Genomic DNA, 16,339 nt, shown 5'->3' with positions numbered 1-16,339 from the left:
TCAGATGCCATACATAGAGAGCTAAAGAAAGGAGCAACAAAATACTGAATGTGTGAGTAAGAAAGCCACATTGGAGCCAACTCATGTGGCTGCAATTAAGCAATTCAATTAAAAATTCAGATGACTCTATCCCCAGACACTCTCCATATGCAAGGAAAAGATATAACTACTCAGCTGAACAAAGGCAATCCATAGAACTATGAGACATATATATGATAAATTATTGATTTAAACCACTAAGTTTTGTGAATGGTTTGCTATGCAACTATAAATAATTAGAATAACATTGAATATGTTATTTTGCAGGGTGCTAGAGTAGGTTAACAAGAAGAATACAGTAAGATAAATAAAACACTGTTGAATATCTACAAAGGTGTTTATTTTGGTAAACTCTCCATATATAAAGCCATCCAGCTATAGTCATTAGCTAAGTATGGGCCCTGAGCATGAAGAAAATTAGTTGGGTTTAATCCATCATTAAGGTTTAGTCAAGACAAGTACAATAAAATGAAAATCAGTTGAGAGAGCAGAAGACTATAACAAATAATTATTTCAGTTATTATTTCAACCTAAATTGAGTATCTCATTGGCTTTTATTATTTTATATCATCTTTACTCAAACTGTGTTCTGGAGTGCTCTGAGTCACCATCCTCATCATCCTCATTACCCCCAAACTTGCTCTTGCATTGAATGTAATCACAGTTTCTCTCCATCAAAATAGTGGGTGGAAATCACTACACTTTTCCTTTGGGTTGCTGTATGTCATTTTTAATCTTTCTCAAATGATTGGCATTAATTATAGATCATCATTCTTGACAGGATGTGTGTTTTCAACGGGCTGATTTGGCACTGAAGTTTCTCTCTATTCCTCTTCAAGTCGATGCTTATAATATAAAATCTAGGAAATTGTATTGGATCTTGAAATAGCAGGCAGGCTGTACTTTACAACAGTTTCGCTCTAAGTAAAGTTATTTTTGTAATGTTGTTACTTTTCTCTCTTCTTTTTTTAAATAAGAAACGAGAGCTTTATTTTGTTTTTTAGGATTACACTTGAATGTTTTACCAGAGATTAGAAAAATTATTTAGAACAGGAACTTCCTCCAGATTTATTTTTTTGAAGCCATCTTGAGTTTGTGAAATTGCTGGTCTTAAGCAAGAAACTTTATGATGTTAAATCACACTTACATTTTCACCACTCTCCTGAACTGTGAGTCACAGTTACAATTGCCAAGAAAAAAAAAGAGTGCTTTAAATTTTAATAACTGATTTGCTGTGTTTTCTGTTTTGCTGGCTGCCAGAAAAGAACTGCTAGTCCTTTTCCATGCCAATGAAAACTGAAATAGAATGAGATGCGTTTACACTGATGGTGCCAAAGGGGAAGGATGTGAAAAGCTGATATAAATGAACTTGAAATGTTCTTTCTAGTTTGATTTCTTCTTTGAAAAGAGATTTTCCTAAGAAAATGCAAGAATCTTGGAAGAGTAATTTATTTTGAATTCCTTTGTAAATGAATTAAAAATTGAATTGGCTTCAAATATATTCCCTGTGTTCTTCAGTAATGCGTAGAAATAATTACTGGATGGAAAATTTTTAACATAGCCATGCAAAGAAGTATGCAGAACAATAGGCTACTCCTTGGACAATGAAAATGCAACCCCACTTTCTCTGTTTGGTCATGCAGCCTACACACAATTATCTAGTTCAATCGTTCTGTGTAGTAGGGCAGTCATGTCCAAGAAAGAATGAAATAGAAGGAAGGCAATTAATTTTCTGAGGTAGCTTAGCCAGTAGAATTTGTCCCCCTCTGTTTTATAACACAGTCCCTATAGATATTCAAGTTTACTATTATTTACATGAGAATTAGATAAGTTCACATTTACATTCTTTTTTCTTTTACAAAGCTCTAGCCAGTTTTCTGGAATTGTGTGATTTTTTTTTTAATAAGTCAAGGACCCCTATCCATCATTACTGTGTGATTTTAATATTCCTCTTGATTCTCTAACCTGTGAAGACTTACATCCACAGATGGAAAACAAGAGGTCCATACTATGCTGTGTTAAACCCAGAGACACCTGACATCCGATTCCTTTCTGTGTTAATAAATCAGCTTTGTAAATTTTTAGACAAGTAGATGGGCATACATTCTGATATTGATGATTTTCATTTTCAAAGTGAACACCACGCAAGGCAGTGTTTATCCATTAAGACTTTGGATCGGTGCCTGTTGTGTATACGTGAGCTTTGACATGAATGGTACACTCTTATCTCATAGGTTTGGGAAATTGCTCAAGTAGAAAAATTTCAGGCCCTGGCTGTTGAATACCAGTTTTGACTGACACTTGCATTTATCCTCCATCCCATAATCCAGACACAGAGCAGGGCTGACTGAGGCTGTCACTGTGAATCCCCAAAGAACTTTCCTCTTGCTGCTTGAAATAACTCCACCATCACCTGCGTCAAAACAGCTGCTTGAAGATTCTGCTTGCTCCCTTCCATTCTTCACACACGATTATCTCCACATTGTTCCGTGGGCGCAGTTCATATACTGGCAGAATTGCTACATGCCAGGACTTTTTATCAGAGACCTTTGCCTCCTGATGAAGTGTCACACTCAGCAGTAAAGCTTCTGACATTTTGGAAAAAGTCAAGGTCTTAAAGTCTAAACGTTGGTTACACAGTAGCATTGTCTGAAAGACCTCAGTTGTGTATGGATTTGGATGTCACATTTGACAAACATTCTGTCTCTCGTAGTCACATGTTTCTAAAAAATCAAAATAGATAATATTATCCCAATGCTTTGCAGCTAGTCAGAACTTGGGCCCACAGCGTCGGGGAATGTATGTAGAGCAGATAAATAGAGTTCGGATTCAGATTCAGTTAAGAGCACAACCACCGTGACTTTTGTGCACAGATAAGTAGAGGGGGAGAAAGAGTGACAGAAAGTAGAATGAACTGTATCCTTTTTGAAAGGAATCAGAATTATTTTTTAAATGTTGGTACATATGTGCAATGATACATGATTAAATATAAGGAGTAAGTTTTGGTCAATTCTGGAAAGTTATTTTAGTAAATTAATTATCAGTAAAGATGGCTTCTAAATGTTCCCTTCTTTGCATAGTAAAATAAATTAATATGAGCAAGGCATCGTTTCTATCTGAACCTGTAAGTGTTGTTTTATTTATTTTCCAAATTAGCGTTTCAACTTTTATGAGAATAAAATTTACCGATATACTAACCCCCCAAACTCCATCTTAAATGATGCAGTGCTACAGTCAGATGATATTTATAAAAAATATTAAGCATAAAGTGGCTTATTTTTTGAAATATTGAATACTAAAATTTAAACATCTGAAGTGTTTGGATATTATAATTATCATAGTGATTTGCTAAAACATATAACTTTATTAAAATTGTGAATATGCCCTACTATCAATCATTCCATAAACAATGTATAACAAAATTTTTTTATCATTCTATACTTAATTGACAATATTTAATAAATTAGATTATGATAATTATTCTAGTTTGGATTTTTGAATTTATTCATTTTTATTTCTATATTTTTTATCCTGCAATCAGAAGGATATTATAGTATCTTTTAACCTGCTTTCTTATATTACCTAGAACAGCACTGAGCAATAGAAATATCATGCAAATTAATTAAAAATTAATTTTTAATTTTCTAGTAGTCATATTAAGTAAAATGAGTGGGGAATTTACATAGTAAGCTATGTTACATAAACTGATATGTTCAAAATGTTATGTCAAATATAATCAATAGAAAATTATAAATGAGGTATTTTACATTTTTATATTATATATGAAATTCATTGTGTATATTTCAAAGTAACTAAGAGAGCAAATTTCAAATTTCTCGCCATAAAAAATGATGGATGAGATGATATATATTAATTAACTTTATTTACTCATTCCATATTGTATTCATATATCAAAATAATAACATTTTATTCCATAAATGATTATAATTTTAATTTATCAATTAAAAATAATATTTACAAAATAAATGCATTGTGTGTTTATATCATATTACATTTCAATTTGAATTACACACTTTTCACTTGAAGAGAAATGTGGGTAGTGGATACCATTTTAGACGATGTAGTTCTTAGCTGACTTTGTGGCTTTAAATTGCTGTTTCCAAACTAGTGCATTAAATGTTGCTTAAAAATAAAATAAGCACACAATGTTATCACTTTCTCTAAATGTTAACATTGTTTTTAACTTTTATAATGGAAAATTTCTAAAAAATTCAAAAATAGACTCAAAGATATAACGGATTCCTTGTGTTCATCACTCAGATTTCACAGTTACTAGCTTATGATGGTACCTATATTTTATGTCAATTCATGTTTAATCTATATCTCCACCCACTTCTACCCTCTATTTTTGTTAGAAAATATATTCCAGACATTCACAGCATTTCATTCACAGATAGTTAAGTATGAATCTCTAAAAGGTAAGCTTTTTTGAAAGCATACCCACTGTCATTAATAGTATACCTAAAATATCTGCAAATACTTTAATATTCAGTGTCAATGTTCACATTTCCAATTGTGTCAAAATTGTCACACATTTTTAACCATACTTTGGAAGATATTTAAATTGATGATTTTTTAAGGTTTTTTTACTCCAAAGATTATTTATCTTTTTGTTTTTTCTCTCTCTCCCTCCTCTCTCTTCCTTCCTGCCTTCTGTCCTTTTCTCTCCTTTCCACTTATTTGTTGAATAACTTGTTTTTGTTTTCTTATTTTATTTTATTTTTCTTTTTTTATTTTATTATTATTATATTTTAAGTTTTAGGGTACATGTGCACAACGTGCAGGTTTGTTACATATGTATACATGTGCCGTGTTGGTGTGCTGCACCCATTAACTCGTCATTTAACATTAGGTATATCTCCTAATGCTATCTCTCCACCCTCCCCCCACTCCACAACAGGCCCCAGTGTGTGATGTTCCCCTTCCTGTGTCCATGTGTTCTCATTGTTCAATTCCCACCTATGAGTGAGAACATGCAGTGTTTGGTTTTTTGTCCTTGCGATAGTTTGCTGAGAATGATGGTTTCCAGCTTCATCCATGTCCCTACAAAGGACATGAACTCATCATTTTTTATGGCTGCATAGTATTCCATGGTGTATATGTGCCACATTTTCTTAATCCAGTCTATCATTGTTGGACATTTGGGTTGGTTCCAAGTCTTTGCTATTCTGAATAGTGCCACAATAAACATACGTGTGTGTGTGTCTTTATAGCAGCATGATTTATAATCCTTTGGGTATATACCCAGTAATGGGATGGCTAGGTCAAATAGTATTTCTAGTTCCAGATGCCTGAGGAATCGCCACACTGACTTCCAAAATTGACCACATAGTTGGAAGTAAAGCACTCCTCAGCAAATGTAAAAGAACAGAAATTATAACAAACTGTCTCTCAGACCACAGTGCAATCAAATTAGAACTCAGGATTAAGAAACTCACTCAAAACCGCTCAACTACATGGAAACTGAACAACCTGCTCCTGAATGGCTACTGGGTACATAACAAAATGAAGACAGAAGTAAAGATGTTCTTTGAAACCAACGATAGCAAAGGCACAACATACCAGAATCTCTGGGACACATTCAAAGCAGTGTGTAGAGGGAAATTTATAGCACTAAATGCCCACAAGAGAAAGCAGGAAAGATCTAAAATTGACACCCTAACATCACAATTAAAAGAGCTAGAGAAGCAAGAGCAAACACATTCAAAAGCTAGCAGAAGGCAAGAAATAACTAAGATCAGAGCAGAACTGAAGGAAATAGAGACACAAAAAACCCTTCAAAAAAATCAATGAATCCAGGAGCTGGTTTTTTGAAAAGATCAACAAAATTGATAGACCGCTAGCAAGACTAATAAAGAAGAAAAGAGAGAAGAATCAAATAGACGCAATAAAAAATGACAAAGGGGACATCACCATAGATCCCACAGAAATACAAACTACCATCATAGAATACTATGAACACTTCTACGCAAATAAACTAGAAAATCTAGAAGAAATGGATAAATTCCTTGACACTTATTTTATTTTATTTTATTATACTTTAAGTTCTAGGGTACATGTGCACAATGTGCAGGTTTGTTACCTATGTATACATGTGCCATGTTGGTGTGCTGCACCCATTAACTCGTCATTTACATTAGGTATATCTCCAAATGCTTTCCCTCCCCCCCTCCCCCCCACCCCTCAACAGGCCCTGGTGTGTGATGTTCCCTTTCCTGTGTCCAAGTGTTCTCATTGTTCAATTCCCACCTATGAGTGAGAACATGTGGTTTTGGTTTTTTGTTCTTGCAATTGTTTGCTGAGAATGATGGTTTCCAGCTTCATCCATGTCCCTACAAAGGACATGAACTCATCATTTTTATGGCTGCATAGTATTCCATGGTGTATATGTGCCACATTTTTTTAATCCAGTCTATCATTGATGGACATTTGGGTTGGTTCCAAGTCTTTTCTATTGTGAATAGTGCCACAGTAAACATACGTGTGCACGTGTCTTTATAGCAGCACGATTTATAATCCTTTGGGTATATACCCAGTAATGAGATGGCTGGCTCATATGGTATTTCTAGTTCTAGATCCTTGAGGAATTGCCACACTGTCTTCCACAATGGTTGAACTAGTTTACAGTCCCACCAACAGTGTAAAAGTGTTCCTATTTCTCCACATCCTCTCCAGCACCTGTTGTTTCCTGACTTTTTAATGATGGCCATTCTAACTGGTGTGAGATGGTATCTCACTGTGGTTTTGATTTGCATTTCTCTGATGGCCAGTGATGATGAGCATTTTTGCATGTGTCTGTTGGCTCCATAACTGTCTTCTTTTAAGAAATGTCTGTTCATATCCTTCGCTCACTTTTTGATGGGGTTGTTTGTATCTTTCTTGTAAATTTGTTTGAGTTCTTTGTAGGTTCTGGATATTAGCCTTTTGTCAGATGAGTAGATTGCAAAAATTTTCTCCCATTCTGTAGGTTGCCCGTTCACTGTGATGGTAGTTTCTTCTGCTGTGCAGAAGTTCTTTAGTTTAATTAGATCCCATTTGTCAATTTTGGCTTTTGTTGCCATTGCTTTTGGTGTCTTAGACATGAAGTCCTTAGCCCATTCAAGTCCTTAGAGATGAAGTCCTTAGTCCATAGCCCGTGCCTATGTCCTGAATGGTATTGACTAGGTTTTCTTCTAGGGTTTTTATGGTTTTAGGTTTAACATTTAAGTCTTTAATCCATCTTGAATTAATTTTTGTGTAAGTTGTAAGGAAGGGATCCAGTTTCAGCTTTCTACATATGGCTAGCCAGCTTTCCCAGCACCATTTATTAAATAGGGAATCCTTTCCCCATTTCTTGTTTTTGTCAGGTTTGTCAAAGATCAGATGGTTGTAGATGTGTGGTTATTATTTCTGAGGGCTCTATTCTGTTCCATTGGTCTATTTCTCTGTTTTGGTACCAGTACCATTCTGTTTTGGTTACTGTAGCCTTGTAATATAGTTTGAAGTCAGGTAGCGTGATGCCTCCAGCTTTGTTCTTTTGGCTTAGGATTGTCTTGGCAATGCGGGCTCTTTTTTGGTTCCATATGAACTTGAAAGTAGTTTTTTCCAATTCTGTGAAGAAAGTCATTGGTAGCTTGATGGGAATGCCATTGAATCTATAAATTACCTGGCACAAGACAGGGATGCCCTCTCTCACCACTCCTATTCAACATAGGGTTGGAAGTTTTGGCAAGGGCAATCAGTCAGGAGAAAGACATAAAGGCTATTCAATTAGGAAAAGAGGAAGTAAAATTGTCCCTGTTTGCAGATGACATGACTGTATATCTAGAAAACCACATCGTCTCAGCCCAGAATCTCCTTAAACTGATAAGCAATTTCAGCAAAGTCTCAGGATACAAAATCAATGTGCAAAAATCACAAGCATTCTTATACACCAATAACAGACAAACAGAGAGCCAAATCATAAGTGAGCTCCCATTCACAATTGCTTCAAAGAAAATAAAATACCTAGGAATCTAACTTACAAGGGATGTGAAGGACCTCTTCAAGGAGAACTACAAACCACTGCTCAACAAAATACAAGAGGATACAAACAAATGGAAGAACATTCCATGCTCACGGATAGGAATAATCAATATCGTGAAAATGGCCATACTGCCCGAGGTAATTTATAGATTCAATGTTTTCTTATTTTAAAAAGTTTGTTTCTATAGCATTTCTTACATTATGAATTTTGTTGATGGTGTTGATGTAAAATAATGAAACCGTATTCTCTGTTCATTGTATTCCTTATGCACTGAAAGATGAATCTAGATTCAGGTTTTATATACTTTGACACAATTATAGTACATATGTGCACTGTTTTGATTTTTTTAATCAGAAAATACATATTTTGTATTAGAAGAAACATATTAGCTGGTTATCGTCTTTTTATGGTGCTAGCAGCTACTGGTGATTATTGCACAGATTATTTTATTGCAAATTGCAAGAAGTCAATATTCTAATCCAAATGTTTACTCTTCATTTTTTATCTGCAAAATCTTTCAGCCTGGGTGACAGAGTGAGACTCCATCTCAAAAAGAAAAGAAAAAATAGATATTATCATCAATTTCTGCTTGATTACCAAGTGGTATAATTCCTAAGGAAAAATATAGAATAAATACTTCTTTCTTTGAATTTATCAGGTTTCAAAATAGTTTTTTTCTCAAGCTTCAAAAAATAAAGTATTTTTAAGAAATATAATCAAATTACAGATATAATTACATTTTTTTTGTGAAACTAAGCATGCGCCATCTTTTGTCAATGGAAAGTTCTATTAGATTTCTGTGTCTTTGAAAGCATCCTTGTTATAGAATATATCAGCTACTGCAAACTCATCTTGTATATTATTTTGTCCGTGGCTAAGTAAGTAATTTATGCTCTGTACCTTGGCACTCGGTAGAAGTATTATTAATAGGGGATAGCCCATATTTCCTAGGTGTTTATAGTAAAAAATTAGGAAATTTTTGTTGTTATTTTTTCTTTGCTGATTTCCAAATAAAGTGCAAAATGAGTTTATGATAATACTTTCCATTTAAAATGCAGTTTATAGGGTTTATACTCAATCCATTTTACCTTATAAATTTGTATCCCCTTTACCTATGCTGAGAAGCTCATTTCTCTAGGACATTGGGAGCAAAAGATTTCAAAGATTACACAGTTATTTATTGCTTAATTTGTACACCTTAGAAAACTACAGGCCGGGCGCGGTGGCTCACACCTATAATCCTAGCACTTTGGGAGGCCTAGGCGGGCGGATCACGAGGTCAAGAGATCAAGACCATTCTGGCCAACATGGTGAAACCTGTCTCTACTAAAAATACAAAAAATTAGCTGGGCATGGTGGTGGGCACCTTTAGTCCCAGCTACTCAGGAGGCCGAGGGAGGAGAATCGTTTGAACCTGGGAGGTGGAGGTTGCAGTGAGCCGAGTTTGTGCCACTGCACTCCAGCCTGATGACAAAGCAAGACTTCCTCTCAAAAAAAAAAAAGAAAAGAGAAAAAAAGAAAACTACAACCATCTCAAAATAAAAATACCAACACTGCCACAAGTAATATGATTATTTAAAAATTTTTATAACTATTTCTGTTCCATTATAAATGTATAGTCAAATTACTGTGTTTTAAATCCATTTGGCATAATTTTCACATGTGTGGATATACCCAACTGGGTGCAAATTTATGTTTATTACATTTTATTTTGATTGTGTGATTTGAGATTTTTAATTTTGTGTAATAATTATATGCAATATTAGCATGAATTCAAATAAAACAAATAAAATTTACAAAACAAATACGATTTTAAAAAGCATAGCTTTTTTTAATCAAAGTCCTCTCTATCTTATTTCTACCATTATAGATAGGCTTATCTTTCAATTGTTTATTCCTTCATGTTTTGTTTAAGCAAATATTTTTATGTTCTATATCCTTCTTAGATTAACTGCACCATACTACAGAAGGCATTATAATACTATATAGACATAAGACCTCAACATTTTAAAAAATAAGTCATTTATTAAAAATATTTAACTTTTTTAATGGAAGGAGTGAAAGACTTATATTTTGCTTTGCTATTATAGACTTTCTGGGATAAGAACTTCACAGTTACTCAAAAAGATAAAAAGAATTTATGGTCTCCATGTGAAAGGAAGTCTTTATAGTCGTTTATAAAATTTATGCATTTTATTAGGATATACATTTGAACCCAAAATATTCTTTCAGTTTGCTCCTGCAAGGGAAGAGGGCATAGATCTCTTTGATTCTTTGTCAAATTCTGTTTGACAGAGTTGGTTGTCACTTAGAGTTGGGAAACAAAGTAGCCATTGAGCCTGCTTCATCTTGGAAATTGGTGTATGCTTCTAGAAATATCTCCTAGAAATATTTCCTCTGGATTTGAGAATATATTCTGCCAAGTAGGCAGTAAAAATTACCCTCAGCTAGAAGCACTTATCTTCTATAACTCTAATTTTCAATTAAGCTTTGTATTTTAAATAGTGTTTATTAGTATCTGTGATTTATTGAACGATAGATTCATATAAGAAGATTTTGCTTTAAGTAATGTAAACCAATTCAGAATTACCATAAAAGTGGTGATTTTGAGTTGCTCCAGTCATAGCTAATTACCAAAGACCTAGTTTTAAATCCTTTCCATTTGTCTTCTCTCCTAAATTTAGCAAAGAGAAAATATGTTGATGGCTGAGGTTCTGTGTGATTTTCTCCAATCAGAGAATTTTTGTCAGGTGTTTATATTTGCCCTCTCCAGTGAAGGTTTACGTGCCTAAAACATCTAGAAACAAACTTAGTAGGAATCATAATTGTCGTATTGCCTTAAATACACATCTAGGGATTTTCAATATGTTTGCTTTAACCAAAAAAGACATTTAAAACAATGTATAGAGACAATTTTTTTAACAACTTGTTATGAGAAGGTCAGAAGTAGATTGATCTGCATGCAACATATAGAGCTAACAGAAATCAAATATCCTGTCAACTAGACTACATTTCTTTTCTTAATGTAGACACTTAGGAAATCAATTCTCTCTCAACTTTATATTCCTTTATTTCGTATTTTGGTACTCACAGATATGAAAAAGAACTTAGTTAAAAAATGAAAGAAAACTTTCACCAACTACCTGGTGTGGAGCATGAATGTATTATAACAGAGCACACATGAGCAAAAGACACTAAAATATGGGTAACTAAAATGTTCTGAAAGAAAGATAGAAATTGTAAGAAAATGCAACTTTCCTTTAAGTACAGATAATATCAATCTCAAGAGAGTAATAAACCATCCAATTGCAGAGATACATATTTAATTTAATAAGCCATCTTAACATAGCCTTGGCTTGTTTAGACAGGGGTCAAAGGACAGCAATGATGATGATAATGATGATAAATTATGCTTTGGAAAATGGTCCATCAGCTTACGTTACTTTTGAGGTGTGTCCCTCTGTGGTCAATATAAATTATAAACTGATTTCAGTACTTGATTTTTGGGAATTTAATCAAAAGGATGAGGCTTAAGGCTGTTGGATGAAAGTACAAAAGAACAGCAATGTAGCTGAATATGTGTACATAGGGTAGGCAACTGAGTGTTGGATAGAATCTCTGTATCCAGCCTTATGACCGAACGTATTTACCGATTCTGCCATATTATGATATTCAAACTGTATATATAGTTTATATACCAATTTGATATAAATTTGATATTTATATTTTTATATATTTATATATCAAATTTATATCAAATTATATAATTATATATAATTTTTATATATAGATTTGACATAAAATTGATATTTATATATCAAGTTTTTATATCAAACTAAATATATCAAGCTTTATATATAATTATATGTAATTTTGTTATATATAGTAGTAATTATATAAAATTTTGTTACATATAATAGTTATTATATATAATTTGAATATTATGATATAGCAGAATCAGTAAACAGTTCCTGATCATTACCCTGCATAATTTAAACTTGCATCTAATTCGTTTCATTTTTATAGACCCCAGGAAATGATTAAAGATTTTATAATTGAGAAGAAAAAAACTAACATGCTGATACCTAAAGGTAATCATTACGAAAGAAAGCCATTGAAAGTGGGGAAAAATAAATGAGCCAGGTATCTTATTCCTTCCCATTGGCAAATTCACATTGCCTTTCTGGCAAGTAAGCTCCTTTTAATTTGGCTTTTGCAGATACTGAATTCTAAATATTGAAGAAACCACATTTCATTGAAAAATGCCACACTTTCATTTTGGAATAAAAGATTTAGTCCATAAGAGATGAGATTCTAATCTGAATTTTCCTTTTAATAGTATTACATTCCAATATGTGGCAGCCCTACATATAAAGGAAAATGATAGATTTTTTTTTTTTCCAAACTCAGGATATTTAGAGATGCCTTCAAAAAGGTTCATGTACTTTTTAAATATGGAGATTTAGGGTCTGAATCAATGGACTGCTATTTTAAGACTGAAAATGGTGTGTTATTCTATCTAAAGTTCCACTCCACATCTTCAAATGGGTCACCCACTATTTTCATAGCCATGGTTTCCAGATGTGAGGTAGGTGGCCAAATTCCTAATCATAAAAACTTTACTAGGCCTCATTTAAGGAAAGAAATGACAATTGTCTTTACTACTTCAGCACCTGGAAATTTTCTACAAAAATAACTTAGAAATGCATGGGGGTCATTAGGATCCAACCCACATCATCGATTCTGTCTTTAAAAGTTGTAAGATCAGAGGAAAAGTGGTTTCAAGGCATTTCATAAAACCTATATTTGTGAGCTCCTAATTAAGTGCTACATAAAATAAAACCCTAACATTTAAATTACTATTAGTATAGGAAGGGAAGATACTATTTCCACTTTACATAAGGAAACTCCAGTCTGAGAAGTGGCTCTAAATCCTGCTCAAGAAGCAGCAGCTGGTAAGATAAAAAACAGGATTTTAACCTGTAACTATTTGGCGTCAAATACAGTTTCTCACCACAGGCTCCTTGTATAACATTTGAGGGCTAGGCTTAAAAAAAAAAAACAAAAACCTGAATGCCTTGTAAGATATATGGACATAATTCCACATTCTCTCTTTACCTCCTAGTGTTGCACATCTTGGTATTAATTTTAGGTCATTTTTGTCATACTTATTTATATTGATTCCCGCAGGCAATTTTCCAGGGATATTGTTAAAGAAAAATACATTCTGACACCTGTTACAGATGGTAATGAAGACTTTATACAAGGGACTACTGCAATAGGGTTTTGCAGTAGAAGAGAAAAATTGAGCTCAACTCCTAATACAGCATGAACAAGTGAGATTTATATCCAAGGAACAGAGAGAGGATCAGTGGATGAAAAATTACTAAAAAGAAACATCGGGGGTAAGGGTACATTCTGGTTAAATAAACAAGATTCTTGCTGAGGACAGGATGGGGTGATCAGACATCCCTGGGGGATGGTGTAAGATGAGGAATTTGATTAGATATTGAGAGGGAGCAGATATCGAGGGTGAGGCTTCTTGCTAAACGGACTTTACGAGGTTCATGTTACAACTAGGCTCTTGAGATCAAGGCCCAAGAATGAGAATGTCAAAGAAAAAGCTCAGAGGAACCTGTCTAGAATTTGGTCAAAGAAAGAGTCTTTGCCAATATTAACACTGACCTTTAAGCTAATACTAACAAAATCTGCACCTCAATCCTATTTTGCATCGGTATTTTTTAATCTCATGTCCAACTCTATTAATCTCATTATAAATGATCCATGAATGTCTTTAAAATAAATCTAATATTTGCTATTCTTCCCAACGATCCTATAATACCCAGTAGTTCCCCCATTGCAGTTAAACCTCGGTAATTGATTGTTTTTTTTCCTGAACACCCCAAGTTTACTAGATTTGGGGTTATAGGCGTGGTTGGTCTCTTTCCACTAGTCCCTCCTTACCAATCCCATTGCAATCCCAATGCTAGCACTGGGGGAAACGTGTTATATATGGAGTAGAGCCATCTACCAGAGGGTGATACAAATACACATATTTCAAGTAACTTTACAAATTAGTTTGAATATTTCTATAATACATGTATGCCAAAAAATGTGATTAAAATGGTCTTGTATGGGTTGATAGATGCAGCAAGCCACCATGGCACATGTATTCCTATGTAACAAACCTGCACATGCTGTACAGAACTTAAAGTAAAACTTTTTAAAAGTCTTGTAATACAACATTATTTTAAAACTCTGTGCAACTGATATGTTGCTGAGATAATTGCACTTCATATAAGATCTTGATCTTGGAAGTATCATCTCTAGATCTTCCAGATTCCTCAGACGGCTCTATCATATGTGACTCCTTTTCAAATAATAGGTGAACCCCTAAGAACTTTTGCAGAACAGCTACTCTATTCTAACAAAGAACAATGAGGAAAAGAGTTTTCATTGCTGTATAACATTGCATTTCTGATACCTTCATCCTTTCATATCTCATTCTGAGTATTTTACTATTTCAATTAGAATCCTTTTATGTTGCCACCATAATCATCTTCCTGATTTTTAATCAATCTTTCAATATCTATATTTGCCATCAGCCACTGATCTTGCTACCCTGCTCTTCGTTGTATCTCTATGTTATATACAATTTACTGAGTGTTGTTATCTCAGATAAAGAAAATTTCCTTAGGTCATGTTATACATGTCCTTCTATTTGACTTAAGCTAATATTATTTTCTCAATTTGCTTTCAAGTTTTCTTTTCTTCTTCACCAATATTTACTTTCTTAACTATTTCTTTTGACTCCACAATTAATAAATGGATGGCAACTCTAGATATTGCTTAGTCCTTTCAGTAGAGGCTAAAATGATTGTTGCCATGTTTTATAAATTATTCTATTTCTATTTGCTATTAAAATGGAAGGTTATTTCCTTCTAGGTGTTACAACCAATAGCCCATTTTGATAAGACACTAATGTTGAACACACTTTCCCTCTTTTTTTGTTGTCTTCTTTTTCCTGTAGCAAAATATGAATCAGTAAACCAAGAACTAGACCTGGAGTCATAAAATCTGAGTTTAAATCTCTTGTTCTTCCACTGAAAACATCTGTGTCTTCCTCTAGGCAAGTCATTTAAAATTTCTGGTCTTTAGTTACCTCAATCACAAAATGATAAGGTAGAGTTTGTAATATTTAATTTTTCTTCTAGATCTATAAAATACTGAAATATCCATTAACCATGTATCTTATTATCTCTAGCCTGTATCAAATCAGACAAAAGCAGAAACAAATCTTTTTTTTCTCTTTGTGAACGTGTAGTACATTGGATAAGATAAAACCTCCCATGTTCATTAAATATTTAAGTGATTGAATAATTAAGGAAACGCTTCTTGTTATTCATTGAATAAAGTTCATTTGGGTAGCTAATGGTTTCAAAAACTATAAATGTTAAGAAATACATCAATAGATTTAACCTGACCTAAATAGAATAATGGTTTAACTAGGAAAACCACTAGTAAAATTTATCAAAGCAATATCAATTTTTAGAAATTATATAAATGTTTTCGATGATATACTTATTCAATACCTTTAGTACCTAGCGCATAGTCTGTGCTCATTATATAATTTAGTGATTTAATGTCATAGTAAAAAATATTCAGTGAGTCAATAGAAAACAATGTTTAAAACGGTTGCATATTGGATAATGTAGCCCCGTGAGTAATGGTGTAATGAGTAACTGGCACTGGTGTTAAGGAAATGTACATGGCAAGATCTGTATTGTTATAATATGGATTCTGAAATGCCATGACCTTGTGCTGCCCTTTTTCAATGTGAATAATATGAAATTAGCCAGCAACTGCACATATGACAGTTAATTTTAAAAGAGAGGGGCCGGGGGCAGTGGCTCACGCCTGTAATCCCAGCACTTTAGGAGGCCGAGGCGGGCGGATCCCCTGAGGTTGGGAGTTCGAGACCAGCCTGACCCACATGGAGAAACCCCATCTCTACTAAAAATACAAAATTAGCCGGGTTTGGTGGCTCATGCCTATAATTCCAGCTACTCGGGAGACTGAGGCAGAAGAATCACTTAAACTCAGGAAGCAGAGGTTGCGGTGAGCCGAGATGGTGCCATTGCACTCCAGCCTGGGCAACAAGAGTGAAACTCTGTCTCAAAAAAAAAAAAAAAAAAAGAAAGGAAAAAGAGAGAGAGAAAGAGGTGGTTCCTTAACCAAAACAGGAAAATATGGACAGTGGAAAAATCTTTACAG

Source organism: Nomascus leucogenys, chromosome 25 (assembly GCF_006542625.1).
Source record: "Nomascus leucogenys isolate Asia chromosome 25, Asia_NLE_v1, whole genome shotgun sequence".
Classification (NCBI taxonomy): Eukaryota; Metazoa; Chordata; class Mammalia; order Primates; family Hylobatidae; genus Nomascus; species Nomascus leucogenys.
This window is presented reverse-complemented; position numbering follows the sequence as displayed.